The sequence below is a fragment of the Bufo bufo genome, chromosome 3, assembly GCF_905171765.1.
Source record: "Bufo bufo chromosome 3, aBufBuf1.1, whole genome shotgun sequence".
NCBI classification, from domain to species: Eukaryota; Metazoa; Chordata; class Amphibia; order Anura; family Bufonidae; genus Bufo; species Bufo bufo.
Window position 1 is genome coordinate 574370885 of NC_053391.1, and position 17519 is coordinate 574388403.

The following is a 17519-nucleotide window of genomic DNA, read 5'->3' on the forward strand; positions in this document are numbered from 1 at the left end:
TGGGACAGGTGCTACCGACGCCAAGGATTGCGGGCCCTACATCGATCAGCACCTATGTTAGTGGCTCCAACCCCTACTTCTCCTGCTCCGCCTATTCCTCCACTTCCACCTATGAATTATCTGTGTGCAGCACCAGTGAGCCATCAGTCGGTAGCTGGAAGCAGTGTAGGACTGCAGTGGGGAAGCGGCAACAAGCCGCGCTAAAGTTGATATGCTTAGGGGACAAACAGCACACTGCCGCAGAGCTGTGGCAGGGGACAGAGACCAGACTGAGCTGTGGCTCTCGTCACTCAACCTAGAACCAGGCATGGTTGGGTCTGATAATGACCGTAACTTGGTGGCGGCTTTGGAGATCGGCAAGTTTAGACACATCCCATGCCTAGCCCACGTCTTAAACTTAGTGGTTCAGCGGTTTCTTAAAACCTACCCTAAATTTGCCTGAGTTACTGGTGAAGGTGTGCCGCGTGTGTGCACATTTCCACAAGTAAATCGACAGCTTCAGCCGGTCTGTCAACGCTGCAGCAACGCTGGAAATTGCCAGCTCACCGGCTGTTGTGTGACATGAGCACGCGCTGGAACTCGATGTTCTACATGTTGGCCAGGCTTTGTGAGCAGCAGAGGGCAGTAGTGGAATACCAGCTGCAACATGGTCATCGCCTTTCCAGTCAGCTTTTGCTATTCACAAGCGAGGAGTGGGCATGGATGTCTGACCTCTGTGAGGTTTTAGGAAACTTTGAGGAATCAACACAGATGGTGAGCGGTGATAACGCTATTATCAGCGTAACCCTCCCACTTCTGTGTCTACTCAAACTCTCGCTGCTCACAATTAAGGATGACGCTTTGCATGTGGAAGAGGTGGAAATGGGGGAAGACATTGCACAGGGTGATAGCCAGACCACCCTCAAATCATCTTCTCAGTGCGAATTGAACAATGAAGAGGAGGAGATGGAGCAGGAGACGGTTGCCTCCGCTACAGAGGGTAGTACCCATGGAAGTTTAATTCCATCTGTTCAGTGTGGGTGGGCAGAAAAGGAGGAAGAGGATAAGGAGATTGAGAGTGATCCTCCTGATGACGACAGCAGTCTTGTCTGTTGATACTCTGGCACACATGGCTGACTTCATGTAAGGCTGCCTTTCCCATGACCCGCGCATTATACGCATTTTAGACAACACGGATTACTGGTTGTTCACCCTTCTCAACCCCCGCTACAAAGAGAACTTCTCATCTCTCATTCCTCTGGTGGAGAGGACGAGCAAAACGGTGCATTACCAGAAGGTCAGTGTTAAAAAATTGCTCCAAAAATTTCCATCTGACAACGTTGATGGCGGAACACACAGCAGTTCCAACAGAGGCAGGGCAACACTCTCTAAAGCCTGGGAGTTTCATGACACACCGCCAGCACCCTCACCCTGATGCGCGGCCTACTGTGACAAGGAGGGAAAATTTTTGGAAGATGGTGAAGGAGTACATAGCAGACCGTGTCAGCGTCCTTAATGATCCCTCAGTGCCTTACAACTACTGGGTGTCAAAGCTGGGCACATGGCACGAACTGGCGCTCTATGCCTTGGAGGTGCTGGCCAGCCCTGCCGCCATTGTTTTGTCTGAGAGGGTATTTAGTGCTGCTGGTGGCATTATAACAGATAAGCGTATCCGCCTGTCAACTGAAAATGGTGACAGGTTGACTCTTAGAAAAATGAACAAGCCTGGATTGATCCTGAATTCTCGACTCCACCAGCGGAAAGCTGATGAACATAATGGCACTTTAAATGTGTTGTTTATAATGTACTGAATACACTGCATTCCCGTGCACCCCCTCCACCACAAAAAAAAGGTATATGGTTGAATCTTCCTTTTCTCATCCTCCTCCTCCATATCAACATGCTTATTCGTCGCATATATGCCCTCACCTACAATGTTTTACAGGGTCAGCTCACCTGTAGGCCCTCACATATTATGTTTTACAGGGTCAGTTCACCTGTAGGCCCTCACATATTATGTTTTACAGGGTCAGCTCACCTGTAGGCCCTCACATATTATGTTTTACAGGGTCAGCTCACCTGTAGGCCCTCACATATGTTTTACATGGTCAGCTCATCTGCAGGCCCTCGTATATAATGTTTTACAGGGTCAGGTCACCTGCAGGGCCTCGCATATAATGTTTTACAGGGTCAGCTCACCTGCAGGCCCTCACCTACAACCTTTTAGAAGGTCAGCTCACCTACAGGCCCTCGCATATAATGTTTTACAGGGTCAGCTCACCTACAGGCCCTCGCATATGTTTTACAGGGTCAGGTCACCTGCAGGCCCTCGCATACAATATTTTACAGGGTCAGCTTACCTGTAGGCCATCACATATAATGTTTTACAGGGCCAGCTCACCTGCAGGCCCTCACCTACAATCTTTTACAGGGTCAGCTCACCTTCAAGGCCTCGCATATGTTTTACAGGGTCAGCTCACCTGCAGGCCCTCACCTACAATCTTTTATAGGATCAGCTCACCTGCAAGCCCTCGCATATAATCTTTTATAGGGTCAGCTCACCTGCAGGCACTCGCTTATAATGTTTACAGGGTCAGCTCACCTGCAGGCCCTCACTTACAATCTTTTATAGGGTCAGCTCACCTGTAGGCGCTCGCTTATAATGTTTACAGAGTCAGCTCACCTGCAAGCCTTCGCATATAATCTTTTAAAGGGTCATCTCACCTGCAGGACCTCGCATATAATGTTTTACAGGGTCAGGTCATCTGCAGGCCCTCGCATACAATATTTTACAGGGTCAGCTTACCTGTAGGACATCACATATAATGTTTTACAGGGCCAGCTCACCTGCAGGCCCTCACCTACAATCTTTTACAGGGTCAGCTCACCTTCAGGGCCTCGCATATGTTTTACAGGGTCAGCTCACCTGCAGGCCCTCACCTACAATCTTTTATAGGGTCAGCTCACCTGCAAGCCCTCGCATATAATCTTTTATAGGGTCAGCTCACCTGCAGGCTCTCGCTTATAATGTTTACAGGGTCAGCTCACCTGCAGGCCCTCACCTACAATCTTTTATATGGTCAGCTCACCTGTAGGCGCTCGCTTATAATGTTTACAGGGTCAACTCACCTGCCCTCAAGCCCTCGCATATAATCTTTTATAGGGTCACCATACCTGCAGGCCCTTGCATATAATGTTTTACAGGGTCAGCTCACCTGTAGGCCCTAACCTACAATCTTTTACAGGGTTAGCTCACCTGCAGGCCCTTGCAAATAATGTTTTACAGGGTCATCTCACCTGAAGGCTCTCACTCACAACCTTTTAGAGGGTCAGCTCACCAGCAGGCCCTCACCTACAATCTTTTACAGGGTCAGCTCATCTGCAGGCCCTCGCATATAGTGTTTTACAGGGTCAGCTCACCTGCAGGCCTTACGTATAATGTTTTACAGGGTTAGCTCACCTACAGTCCCTCGCATATGTTTTACAGGGTCAGGTCACCTGCAGGCCCTCGCATACAATATTTTACAGGGTCAGCTTACCTGTAGGCCATCACATATAATGTTTTACAGGGCCAGCTCACCTGCAGGCCCTCACCTACAATCTTTTATTGGGTCAGCTCACGTGCAAGCCCTCGCATATAATCTTTTACAGGGTCAGCTCACCTGCAGGCCCTCACCTACAATCTTTTATAGGGTCAGCTCACCTGTAGGCGCTCGCTTATAATGTTTACAGGGTCAACTCACCTGCAAGCCCTCGCATATAATCTTTTAAAGGGCCATCTCACCTGCAGGCTCTCGCATATAATGTTTTACAGGGTCAGCATACCTGCAGGCCCTCGCATATAATGTTTTACAGGGTCAGCATACCTGCAGGCCCTCGCATATAATGTTTTACAGGGTCAGCATATCTGCAGGCCCTCTCCTACAATCTTTTACAGGGTCAGCTCACTTGCAGGCCATCTCATATAATGTTTTACAGGGTAAGCTCATCTGTAGGCCCTTGCATATAATGTTTTACAGGGTCAGCTCACCTGTAGGCCCTAACCTACAATCTTTTACAGGGTTAGCTCACCTGCAGGCCCTTGCAAATAATGTTTTACAGGGTCATCTCACCTGAAGGCTCTCACCCACAACCTTTTAGAGGGTCAGCTCACCAGCAGGCCCTCACCTACAATCTTTTACAGGGTCAGCTCATCTGCAGGCCCTTGTATATAGTGTTTTACAGGGTCAGCTCACCTGCAGGCCTTACGTATAATGTTTTACAGGGTTAGCTCACCTGCAGGCCCTCGCCTACAACCTTTTAGAGGGTCAGCTCACCAGCAGGCCCTCAACCATAATTCTTTCGATGGTCAGCTCACCTGCAGACCCTCACCCCTAATGTTTTAGAGGGTCAGCTTAGCAGCAGGCCCTCGCCCCTAATGTTTTAGATGGTCATATCAGCAGGCCCTTGCTCCAAATGTTTGAGGGTCACCAGCAGGGTATCAATCATAATTTTTGAAGAGTGTGTATGATGCCCTCCTTTATGTGCAAAAAAGGGTGCATTGGAGTGTTGGTTCCTTGTAATTTTTGGCAGCCCTTTCACTTAGTCCATAGGCTTTATGAGTGTAGGAGTCCCACTACCTGAAAAATTGTACCACAATGTGAATGAGGCCCTCCTTTATGTGAAAAACAGGTTGTATCGGAGTGCCTCTTGCTTGTAATTTTTGGCAGAACTTGCACTTTATATAGTAGTAAATATTCAGGAAAGAAGGTTTCCTAACAATTTGTTCTCTAAAATCAATTTTATCTTCAGTTTTGTGCATATTATTGTCCGTCTGTAAAAGTGGCGTACTACTCGGACAACATCGTTCCCAGCAGCGACCTGGGAGTCCAAGATGCATTCAGACATCCTTCCCATGCTGTTCCCAAACCATTTCAGTGGTGTTTCCATCCGTTTCTGACCTTTTCCTATGAACCAGACACACTCCCCTTTTCAGAGCAGGGGGTGCCTGGTTTAATGCTCGTGTTTCCCATTGACTTCCATTGAGCACCGAGCACCCAAGCATCCCGAGGTGTTCGGCCCGAGCACCTAAGCACTTTGGTGCTCAATCAACACTAGTGCAGAGTTTTATAGATATTTTACTGAGAAATTACCATAATACATATAAGGCCTCATGTATACTATCACATAATTTGGCACCATACTGCACTCTGCAGTGAAGATTTTTAAGGCACTGCTAATGCAGTGAGCCAGGACCGCAGGGGGATAACTTGTGAGGTGACGGTGTACCAAGGAATAATAACAGTTAGTTCTTTACTCACAGTTTTGACGCTCCATGGGCCGGACTGCAGTGAAGGGGAGAACAGCACTAGATTCTCCGGGGCGCACTCTATTACAGGGGACACCGGGCCAGGTGCTGACTGAGGTGCCCTTGATGGTTATTGGATTTCTGGGTGCTTGTGCGGCTGGGCCCCTGAATTAGGTAATATCGTGACGCTAGCACATTGGTGGTGCAGAATGATGAGAGTGGTGGTAGTATGGAGATGGAACAATAAGACAGGGTTCAAGTCCAATCCAAAAGAACTTTCCTGTAAGCACGGTCTTGACAGCAATTTACATCCAGATATAAACAAACAGTCTCTCATGTATATGGAGGTTGAATGCTGTAAATCCAGGTAACAGGCTATATACACTGCTCAAAAAAATAAAGGGAACACTTAAACAACACAATGTAACTCCAAGTCAATCACACTTCTGTGAAATCAAACTGTCCACTTAGGAAGCAACACTGAGTGACAATCAACAATTTCACATGATGTTGTGCAAATGGGACAGACAACAGGTGAAAATTATAGGCAATTAGCAAGACACCCCCAATAAAGGAGTGGTTCTGCAGGTGGTGACCACAGACCACTTCTCAGTTCCTATGCTTCCTGGCTGATGTTTTGGTCACTTTTGAATGCTGGCGGTGCTTTCACTCTAGTGGTAGCATGAGACGGAGTCTACAACCCACACAAGTGGCTCAGGTAGTGCAGCTTATCCAGGATGGCACATCAATGCGAGCTGTGGCAAGAAGGTTTGCTGTGTCTGTCAGTGTAGTGTCCAGAGCATGGAGGCGCTACCAGGAGACAGGCCAGTACATCAGGAGACGTGGAGGAGGCCGTAGGAGGGCAACAACCCAGCAGCAGGACCGCTACCTCCGCCTTTGTGCAAGGAGGAACAGGAGGAGCACTGCCAGAGCCCTGCAAAATGACCTCCAGCAGGCCACAAATGTGCATGTGTCTGCTCAAACGGTCAGAAACAGACTCCATGAGGGTGATATGAGGGCCCGACGTCCACAGGTGGGGTTTGTGCTTACAGCCCAACACCGTGCAGGACGTTTGGCATTTGCCAGAGAACACCAAGATTGGCAAATTCGCCCCTGGCGCCCTGTGCTCTTCACAGATGAAAGCAGGTTCACACTGAGCACATGTGACAGACGTGACAGAGTCTTGAGATGCCGTGGAGAACGTTCTGCTGCCTGCAACATCCTCCAGCATGACCGGTTTGGCATTGGGTCAGTAATGGTGTGGGTGGCATTTCTTTGGAGGGCCGCACAGCCCTCCATGTGCTCGCCAGAGGTAGCCTGACTGCCATTAGGTACCGAGATGAGATCCTCAGACCCCTTGGGAGACCATATGCTGGTGCGGTTGGCCCTGGGTTCCTCCTAATGCAAGACAATGCTAGACCTCATGTGGCTGGAGTGTGTCAGCAGTTCCTGCAAGATGAAGACATTGATGCTATGGACTGGCACGCCCGTTCCCCAGACCTGAATCCAATTGAGCACATCTGGGACATCATGTCTCGCTCTATCCACCACCACTTGTTGAAGTGCTGCACCACAGACTTTCCAGGAGTTGGCAGATGCTTTAGTCCAGGTCTAGGAGGAGATCCCTCAGGAGACCGTCCGCCACCTCATCAGGAGCATGCACAGGCATTGTAGGGAGGTCATACAGGCACGTGGAGGCCACACACACTATTGAGCCTCCTTTTGACTTGTTTTAAGGACATTACATCAAAGTTGGATCAGCCTGTAGTGTGTTTTTCCACTTTAATTTTGAGTGTGACTCCAAATCCAGATCTCCATGGGTTGAAAAATTTGGTTTCCATTTTTTAATGTGTGATTTTGTTGTCAGCACATTCAACTATGTAAAGAACAAAGTATTTTAGAAGAATATTTAATTAACTCAGATCTAGGATGTGTTATTTTTGTGTTCCCTTTATTTTTTAGCAGTGTATGTGGCTATATCTCAAGCTATGGTAGGAGGTTGTGTACTCACTGGCATTAAGCTCTTTGCCCTGTTCTAATCTCAGTAACGGTGGTTTAGGTCCTTATCTTCTACACATAAGTGCTATTACAGATGGCCTCTGTAACTGTGAGGCTGCTGGAAGCTCATAAACCTTCAGCTGGGTACAAAGGCGCCTAAAGCCTAGTATAATGGCTATTGTCCTTCCTTTTTCTTTTCACATAGCAATGATGAGGTCCACTTGGCACTCCAGAAGAGTAGACTGTATAATAAGGCCTCACCTTTGCCTGTTTCTTGGCTTGACACTGAGACAAATGAATTTGCTCCTCTGGGCCATGGAGCCCAAGAGAGTGCTGAGAGAAGAGGGGTCCTCTCCTTCCCCCTTGCTCCTCACTCCAACTCCTCCAACCAACAACTCCCTCCAACCACTAACTAGGCCTGAACTGTGGTATATATAGACTATGGTGCTATTCCCATCTAGTGGTGGAATATGTGTAGTGCACCTAACAGCCTGTTAACAGGGATTTTACATAAAGATGAAATACAGCATGATATAACATATTATATAACAAGCTTAGCAGTGCCCACATACACGAGTGGGACGTTGCATACCCCCCTTGTTTCAAATATGTTTGACCACAGCACTCTTTCTTGACCTGGCAAAACTGGGTGCACGTCCGGGTTTTGTTCTTAGCTCCACCTCCAGAACTGTATATGTCGTATAGATTTAGACAGCACTCCAACAACAGTTATGATGCTCAGTGAATTTTATTTAATTTGATTTTAGCCGGGCACAGTGGTACACAAGCAGCAACGTTTCGGGCTGACATAAGCCCTTCATCAGGCAGTATCGTGACCACGGCTGCGTCCTTTATGTGGTCACGATACTGCCTGATGAAGGGCTTATGTTAGCTCGAAACGTTGCTGCTTGTGTACCACTGTGCCTGGCTGAAATTAAATGAAATAAAATTCACTGAGTATCATAACTGTTGTTGAAGTGCTGTCTAAATCTATACGACATATTCCCCTTGTTTAACATGTGTCGGCCTCGACACATTCAAGACATGACAATCTCCTGAAAATAGAAAGGGGAGAACATGCAGCCAGGTATACCGATATAAATACAAAAACAGTATGAAAGTACACATTATTAAAACATCATAAATTATGTGGATCACGACGCAAAAATGGACACTGGGCGGCTTAACTTCTGAACTTGCCGGTGACACAAATGGCTGTTGATCTCACAAATATGGTATAAAGTCCATGGCAAAGTCCAACCAAGTCTTTAGAGTATAAAACCTTTGTAGTGTAACATAATATTAAGGTGCAAAAGTCTGTTGATTTGTAAAACATGGAAATTGTATAAAAAGCAAGCACAGAAAATGTTCTTCTGGGTACACAGCTTAAAACGCTACATAACCCAAGGTCCTGAGTCAAAGTTCCTAGTTAACCTAAGGGGGTAAAATTTGGCACAAAAACAGGCGCAAATGGGGAAAAACAATAATTGTCTGGCAGGGAGTCCTGAATTTTTTTTAAAGGAGCCAGTAGGCTTTGGAGTGGCCTTGCAACTACCACTTGCTTTGGGGAACTAGCAAATAGTCCATACTGGGCAAACTTTGGACTCCTTTGCGGCACAGTCAGCAGGGAATGGCCTACAGGCCTACTCACAGGTAGGTGTCTTCCTCTTCAAGATCCTCTCCAGCCACGGGTCATAGGACTTGACCGTCAGGGGACAGAATTTGCACTGGAACTCCCCAGGGTGTAGGCTCGATCGCCTCAGCCAGGATCTCCTCCTGTGTACGAATCCTTGATCGGGCATAACATAGTTTCTCCGGAACATAGACAGGCACAGCGCAGGCTGACTCCGGTGTGACAACCTGTTTTTCAGGCTCCGGCTTGTGAGGGTCATTCATCCTTTGGTGTGCAGCCATCTGGCGTTGGCCTTCCAGGTAGGCCCGAAGCTTTGCTTGCATCTCCATCTCGCCCATTACTTGGGCTTGACGGCTAAGGTCAAATGATGGATAGGGGCTGGCATCTCTTTCCAACATAGTCTGCTGCCAGAAGATGTTGGGGCCTATGAAGGAAGATTTCTGCTGGTAGGTAGACCAGGCAGGCCCTGACGGGAATTCAGACACGCTCTCCGCTTCTGCAGCATCATGCGCACACTCCCAGTACTCTGATTTGGGTCGCGGTCTGAAGACTGCAGGTACGTTAGCAGCAATGTTCGTAATTCTCTCTCTCACAGCCAAGCACTTCCGTTTCCTCTGCAGGGCTGGCATTCATCCCTCTATTAGGGGGGCGGTACCACCGGGTGGCATAATGACAAGTCTATGGTGGCGCAGCAGAAATTCTTTTCCCGCACTTTTTCAAGAAGCGGCACTCAATTTTCCCACCAAGCAGGGTGTTCTGCACAAGGATGGCGCCGTGGATTAAACAAGAAGGCCTCCAGCGGCCATTTTGGGTGCAAGGAAAAAGTCAATTAAGTCACAACAAGCAGTTTTAGTGACACAAAATCGGAGATTTCTGCAGTTTTAACAGTGCTCATTCACATAAGGCAACCACTATGGCGCACAGTTATACAATGTCCTATCCTGTTCTATAAGGCACAAATGATTTGTATCCTGTTCGTGACGCCAATTTTAATGCAGCGAGCCGGGACCGCAGGGGGAAAACTTGTGAGGTGACGGTGAACCGAGGATTAATAACAGTTAGTTCTTTACTCACAGTTTTGACGCTCCCTGGGCTGGGCTGCAGTGAAGGGGAGAACAGCACCAAATTCTCCGGGGAACACTCTATTATAGGGGACACCGGCCAGGTGGTGACTGAGGTGCCCATGATAGTGATTGGATTTCTGGGTGCTTGTGTGGCTGGGCCCCTGAATTAGGTAATATCGTGATGCCAGCACCTTGGTGGTGCAAAATGATGAGAGTGGTGGTAGTATGGAGATGGAATAATGAGACAGGGTTCAAATCCAACTAAGAACTTTCCTGTAAGCAGGGTCTTGATAGCAATTTACATCCAGATATAAACAGTCTCATGTATATGGAGGTTGAATGCTGTAAATCAAGATAACAGGCTATATATGTAGCTATATCTCAGGCTATGGTAAAAGGTTGTGTACTCACTGGTATTTAGCTCTTTGCCTTGTTCTAATCTCAGTAACGGTGGTTTAGGTACTTATCTTCTACACACAAGTGCTATGACAGATGACCTGTCTTTCCTTGAAGTAACGGTGAGGCTGCTGGAAGCTCATAAACCTTCACCTGGGTACAAAGGCGCCTAAAGCCTAGTATAATGGCTATTGTCCTTCCTCTGTCTTTTCACATAGCAATGATAAAGTCCACTTGGCACTCCAGAAGACTAGACGGTAGAATAAGGCCTCACCTTTGCCTGTTTCTTGGCTTGACACAGACAAACGAATTGGCTCCTCTGGGCCTTGGAGCCCCAGAGAGAGCTGAGAGAAGAGGGGTCTTCTCGTTCCTCCTTACTCCTCATTCCAACCCACAACTCCCTTCAACCACTAACTAGGCCTGAACTGTGGTATATATAGGCTAGGGTGCTATCCCCATCTAGTGGTGGAATATGTGTAGTGCACCTAACAGCCTGTTAACAGGGATTTTACATTAAGGTGATATACAGCATTATATAACATATTATATAACAAGCTTTGCAGTGCCCACGTAAACGAGTCGGACGCTGCACTAATAGACTCACTGCTCTTACATGCATGGTCATCAGATTTGGACAATGCCAGTGCCTTTGGATGGGCCTACCACAGGCACGTACATTTCCAAAAAGAACAAGAACGACTTAATGCAGTGTTTTATATAATGATGCTGCAGAATAATTTTAGGAAAATGCAAGTATTTGCTAAAACATACTGTACATGTCAGGAGAGTCTATAGGTCCGAGTTATGTACTATGCCTGTGTCTGATTAGAAAGGTATACTCTTGATGCATATTGTCAGTGATATATACTGTGTATACCTGATATCTGACCAGTATATGATAATTGTAAAATGCCATTATTGGTTATATTATTGCAGACAAAACTGACTGCACTTGCGTGCTAAACCATACGTTTTTTCCTGAACAGATCCTGACGCAATCTGTATTGTTTGTGTGAAAGAGGCCTTAAGGAGATTCAGCAGCCTGCCTAAGCTGCTTCCAAGGCCATCACACTAAGGCCCCTTTCACACGGGCGTTGCGGGAAAATGTGCGGGTGCGTTGCGGGAACACCCGTGATTTTTCTGCGCGAGTGCAAAACATTGTAATGCGTTTTGCACTCGCGTGAGAAAAATCGCGCTTGTTTGGTACCCAAACCCGAACTTCTTCACAGAAGTTCGGGCTTGGGATCGGTGTTCTGTAAATAGTATTATTTTCCCTTATAACATGGTTATAAGGGAAAATAATAGCATTCTGAATACAAAATGCATAGTAAAACATTGCTGGAGGGGATAAAAAAATAATAATATTTTTTAACTCACCTTAATCCACTTGTTCACGGCCCGGCATCTCCTTCTGGCTTCATCTGATCTCTGTGCAGCCACAGGACCTGGTCACATTCCGGTCATCACATGGTACGTCACATGATCTTTTACCATGGTGATTCACCATGGTAAAAGATCATGTGACGTACCATGTGATGACCGGAGTGACGTCATCAAAGGTCCTTGATCCTATAATTAATGCTCACCACAGGTCCTATTCAGTAAAGGAGACAGAAGGAGATGCCGACATCGCGATCAAGTGGATTAAGGTGAGAATGATTTTTTTTTTTTTTTTTAACCCCTCCAGCACTGTTTTACTTTGCATTTTGTATTCAGAATGCTATTATTTTCCCTTATAACCATGTTATAAGGGAAAATAATAATGATCGGGTCCCCATCCCGATCGTCTCCTAGCAACCATGGGTGAAAATCGCACCGCATCTGTACTTGCTTGCGGATGCTTGCGATTTTCACACAACCCCATTCACTTCTATGGGGCCTGCGTTGCGTGAAAAACGCAGAATATAGAGCATGCTGCGATTTTCACGCAACGCACAAGTTAAGCGCGAAAATCACCGCTCATGTGAACAGCCCCATAGAAATGAATGGGTCGGTATTCAGTGCGGGTGCAATGCGTTCACCTCACGCATCGCATCCGCGCGGAATACTCGCCCGTGTGAAAGGGGCCTAAGCCAGCTAGAATCCTACTCTGTACGGATGAGGGGCAAGCACCCCAGAACAGCTGTCTACTGATGGATATCTGGTCTGGCTATAATCCCTTGTCAAATCCCAAGGCTTCTTGGAAAGTTGGATCTTGACTCATAGGAGGCTACTTCTAATAGGTAGTGCTGGTGAGATGGTTCTCTTTGTTGTGAGATATCTCTTCAGATAATTGGATTAAAATAGATTTTTTGGCATTTTTTTAGGCCTTATTCATACATCAGTGATTGTGAGCCAAAACCAGGTGTGGGTCAGAGGTGCAAATCTTCCGAAGATTGAGGAAGGCAAAGCCAGAGTCATTCTAGAGATTTGCTTTCAACCATAAAAAAATAATTATATTTCATGGACTGATGGGAGGGTTCCTAGTGACCTCTCCTCTCATCCTCTCATAGGTCCTACCCTGACTCAGTTCCGTAAGTATCATCAGATCTCTACTATCTCCCCTACGCCCTCCCCAATGTTTCCTGTCTTGGGACATCCAGACTTCCCGGCAGGTAACTCTGGGGGACCGTTTGCTCAGTGGAGATTGAGCGGCAGGTGTCGGGCACCATTCTTTAGAACCTCCGGTAGGTGGCTCACTTACTCGGAAATTTTAGGACAGATGGACCCTTGCCCTCTAGGTCCTTGGAGATCCAGACAACTTCATCACTTCCTTTCCTCTATCCCCCCCTCTCAGGGGTCTGACAGGGCACTCACTCCTTTTGAAAAAATTTGTATCGGCTCCGGCCTTTATCGGCATTCTCTCTCAGAAATATACAAGGCATTGGTAACGCCGGGGTCGGACTATCTCCCCTCTTATTCGGCCAAGTGGGATCAGGATTTGCAGAAGGATATCTCCTCCGACCAGTGGCTTAGGATTTTCCAATTTACCCATAAATCATCCATTGCCAGTAAGTATCAGGAGGCCAGTTACAAATTGCTATCGAGATGGTATCATGTACCAACTCGTCTCCAGAGAATGTTCCCGTCGGCATCTCCTCTATGTTGGCGCTGCGACTCCCACCCAGGTTCTCTCCTGCATATTTTCTGGCATTGTGATAAAATCAGACCGTTCTGGGAATCTGTTCATGGGACTCTGGCTTCCATTTTTCCCTTTTCTATTCCTAACACACCAGAGTTTTTGTTGCTCTTTCTCTCGGACTTACCGTTGATCTTATTTCGGCGATCCTGTTTGCGCCACCTGGTTATAGCGGCTAGAGCTTGTGTCCCTGCGAGGTGGAAGTCTGCCTCTCCTCCCTCTATGGGAATGTGGATTCAGAAGGTTGAAGAGATATGAAGAATGGAGGAACTCACAGCCTCTATGAAAGGTAGTAACAGGGCTTTAGTTGCTATGTGGACCCCCTGGTTCACCTTCCAAGACTCAACGGAGTACCGGAATTTGCTGGCCTGAGAGTCTCGTCTGGACACCAATGTACTCTCCACTCCTCCCTCCACCTCTACCTTAATTCTCTGTCCCCCCTATTCCCTTTTGTATCCTTGTCCTGTGCTCCCCCTCTTCATTTATGTTGTTGATTGTTGATTTGTCTTTTAATTTCATGCAGAGGCCATGTCTTCTTGGCCTGTGTTTTTCTATATGATTTTTTGTCAGATGAATTTATTGTCACCGCAAGCTGAATATCAAACACTGACTGTGGTATTGTAATTGTATGTGTATTGTTGGATTATGTTCCATGATGTCAGTCGGCTTGGTCCGACTATTATTTTCTAATGTATGTGATTCAACATGCAATAATTTTGTTATTTTTGCAAGATAGAAATAAAGAATTAAAAAATATATATATATATATATATATATTTTTGCTATCTCTTGGGCTGGCATCTCACCAATTGGACATCTAATTAGTGAGCTTTCCAGAGACAGCTATTGAAGATGTATGGACACCTTTAGCTATGGTTGTATCATTTGCTTATGCAAGGAAAGTTTTTTTTAATTTTTTATCAATTATAATACAAATAATAAATTGTATAAACAGTCATGCATTGTAAAAGGCAGTCAATACATCAATTTGTATACATCAACAATCTTTAGTGCACTGTTGCATATATCTTGCAATATCATTAAAACAGAAGCATCTATGGAAAAAATATAATTCATTTAAGTGGAATGAGCAGAGGGGTTATGGGCAGTTGACAAGGCCTGGCGCAGTCTCCGGACGAAGTACAGAGTGTATGGAGATCTGCACCATATGCCCCAGACATTGTCAAACTTCTGAGGTCTGTTACGATGCTTGTATACCAAAGAAATATATAGGGTAAAATTTGATTTATCTGTGTTTTCCACATTCTTAAAGTTGCCAGATTTGGGCTATACCATCTCAAAGCTATACATTTACGAGCCAGGAACAGCGACTCCCACAGAAGGATGGACATGTAGTAATCCCATCGATCCTCCTCCATTATTCCCAGGAGACACAGATCAGGAGTGCATGTGACCTGGACAGGTAGCAAGTTTGAAAGAAAAGTCATCACCCTTGTCCAGAAGGCAGCAACTGGACTACATTCCCACATCATATGCCAAAAGTCCGCCTCCATTTCCCCACATTGTGGGCATGCCGTAGAGGGCGACCTTCACATTCTACATAATCTAATCGGCATGAGATATGTTAGATGAATAATGTAGAACTGAATTAATTGATTGTTAATTGCTGGTGATACCTGTAAATGTGATTCTAATAAATCTGCTACTGTTTAATCTGTGAGTGTGGGTATCTGTCTATTCCATTTATCTATCACTGTTAGGGGAGCGGCAATTGATTTTGCTCGCACAAGGTGTGAATAGATCGCAGATATTAGACCTCTGGGCTCTTGGGTTTTAACAACTCCTATCAGTGGGTACTGGGAAAATTTGGTGTTGGGGTCTGGGTACGTAGCTTGCAGGGCTGATCTAAGTTATAGGTAAGAAAAGAGATAACATCAGTGAACCGGGTCGTTAATTTGGTTTCTTTCCAAACCACTTGGGGCAGTCTATGCAAGGAAGCAGCATTTTCTGGGCCCTGGGGAATGTCTCTACGACTACCTGGGGGTTCATACCTTATGGTCAGTGTTTCAGAGAGTATTCAGAAGTGAGCAGCTCCTCAGTAGTGTACCAAGGCATAACTGCCCTGCTAGGTAATATAGATGATAGTCCGTTAGTGCCATGCTACCCTCAGTCTTTGTTCTCTGTATCCAGACTTAATTTGGGTTGAGAGTTACCCCAAAGGAAGGCACTGGTCATGGACAGTGATGAGCGGCAGGGGCAATATTCGAATTAGCGATATTTTGCGCATATTTGGGTGAATATCTTTCATATATTCGAGAATTCGTGATCTCCAGTCATTATGTTTTAGATTGCAAAAATCGGCAATCGGAAAATTTGCCATTAAAATATTGGGATACGAAAATTTGCGATCAACACTACTCCTAAAGTCAAAGATATTGCAGCCTTCTCATTGGCCCACAAGCAAGAAGCAATGATAGATCATGGGTACTGATGGAAAAAAAACATAGAATATTCGCGATTACGAAGATATAGCACTATATTCTAGATATTCGCAAATTCTCGAAGTGCCAATATTCGCGATAAAAATTTGCGATTAGAATATTCAGGATCAAGACTAGTTATGGAGTCCATTTCTTTAAAAACTGACTTCGGAATGGTTACCTCTGGATGTTGTAAAGCATATAAAGCCTTGGGAATGTGATCATTTTTATTAGATTAATGTGTCACGCCACTGACAAGGGGAGTGACATCCAGGTTTTGAATCTATTCCGTATGTGTGTGATTAGGGGATGAATGTTAAGGGACAATGCAAGAGAGTGTTGCCTCGTTATGTTAACACCCAGATATTCGAACGTATCCACCATTTTCAGTTTCAACATATGTGATGGACCTGACCACTTTTTCTTGCGTAGAGACATATAGACTGATGTTAATCTTTAAGCCAGAGTATTTTCCAAATTCGTCTATCAAAGCCACTGCATTGTGTAGAGAGGTGTCTGGAGATGACAGATATAAGATCATGTCATCTGCGTATAGCCCAATGCGTACTTCTCTTTCTCCCAGTCTTATGCCACAAATATTATCACTCCTCCTCACTCTAATAGCTAGTGATTCAACTGCTAAGGCGAATAGGAGTGGGGATAGGGGGCAGCGCTGTCTTTTTCCTCTATGCAGAAGAAAGCGGTCATACAGTTCTCCATTTACTAGCAGCCTGCTTACTGGGTTGAAGTATAAAAGAGAAATCCAGTTGAGAAACCGAGTGTCACGGGGTTCCGAAGGTGCACTCGGTCCCCCATTGCCCGCAGAACTGTTGCTTAGCTTTTGGAATGAGGTTCTGTGTTTGACCTCATTCCCAGGGCGGCTTTACTAGCTGGGTGGCTCCCTGCTCCTAGTCTGCCTTGAGCGCCGAGCTGATCACTCTGTGCTCGACTGGTTGGTCTGTCGGTCATGTGACGCTGGCCACGTCACATGACCCTCACTCCCCACTATAAATACAGGCAGCCTGCTGGCTACAGGTTGCCTGTTAATTTCTAGGTTCCTGGCTATTTGTTGGACTGCTGTATACTTACCTGATCCTGTTCCCTGACCATCCTTTTGCCTGCTCCGCCTGTACTGCGCATCCGTCCTGATATTGTGATCTCGGCTCCCACCTGACTACTCTCTTAGGACTCCTCTTGTACTTCTCTGCTCTCCTGGTATTTATGACCCCGGCTTCTCCTGACAATTCTTTGCTTGCTCCATTTGTACTTTGCAGCTTTCCTGGTATTGACTCGGTCCGTTCACGTCCTGTTGTTTGTCTGTCTGTCATCCCTGCACTTATTCCAAGTTAGGGATTGCCGTCCAGTTGTCCCCTGTCATTAGGACTCGCGAGGCAAGTAGGCAGGGCCAGGGGTAAGGGTGGAGCACAGTGGTCACTTCCCTCCCCCTGTGTGTACGCGACCGTTACACCGAGGACCAAACCCAAAACCCGAAGGCACCCGTGTAAGTATGCTTATTCGATAGAGTCAAGCACCTTAGCTGCGTCCAGAGATTCCAAGGCCCAGTCTAGATCCATGGGGTAGCCAATCTGAGTGACCAACTGCA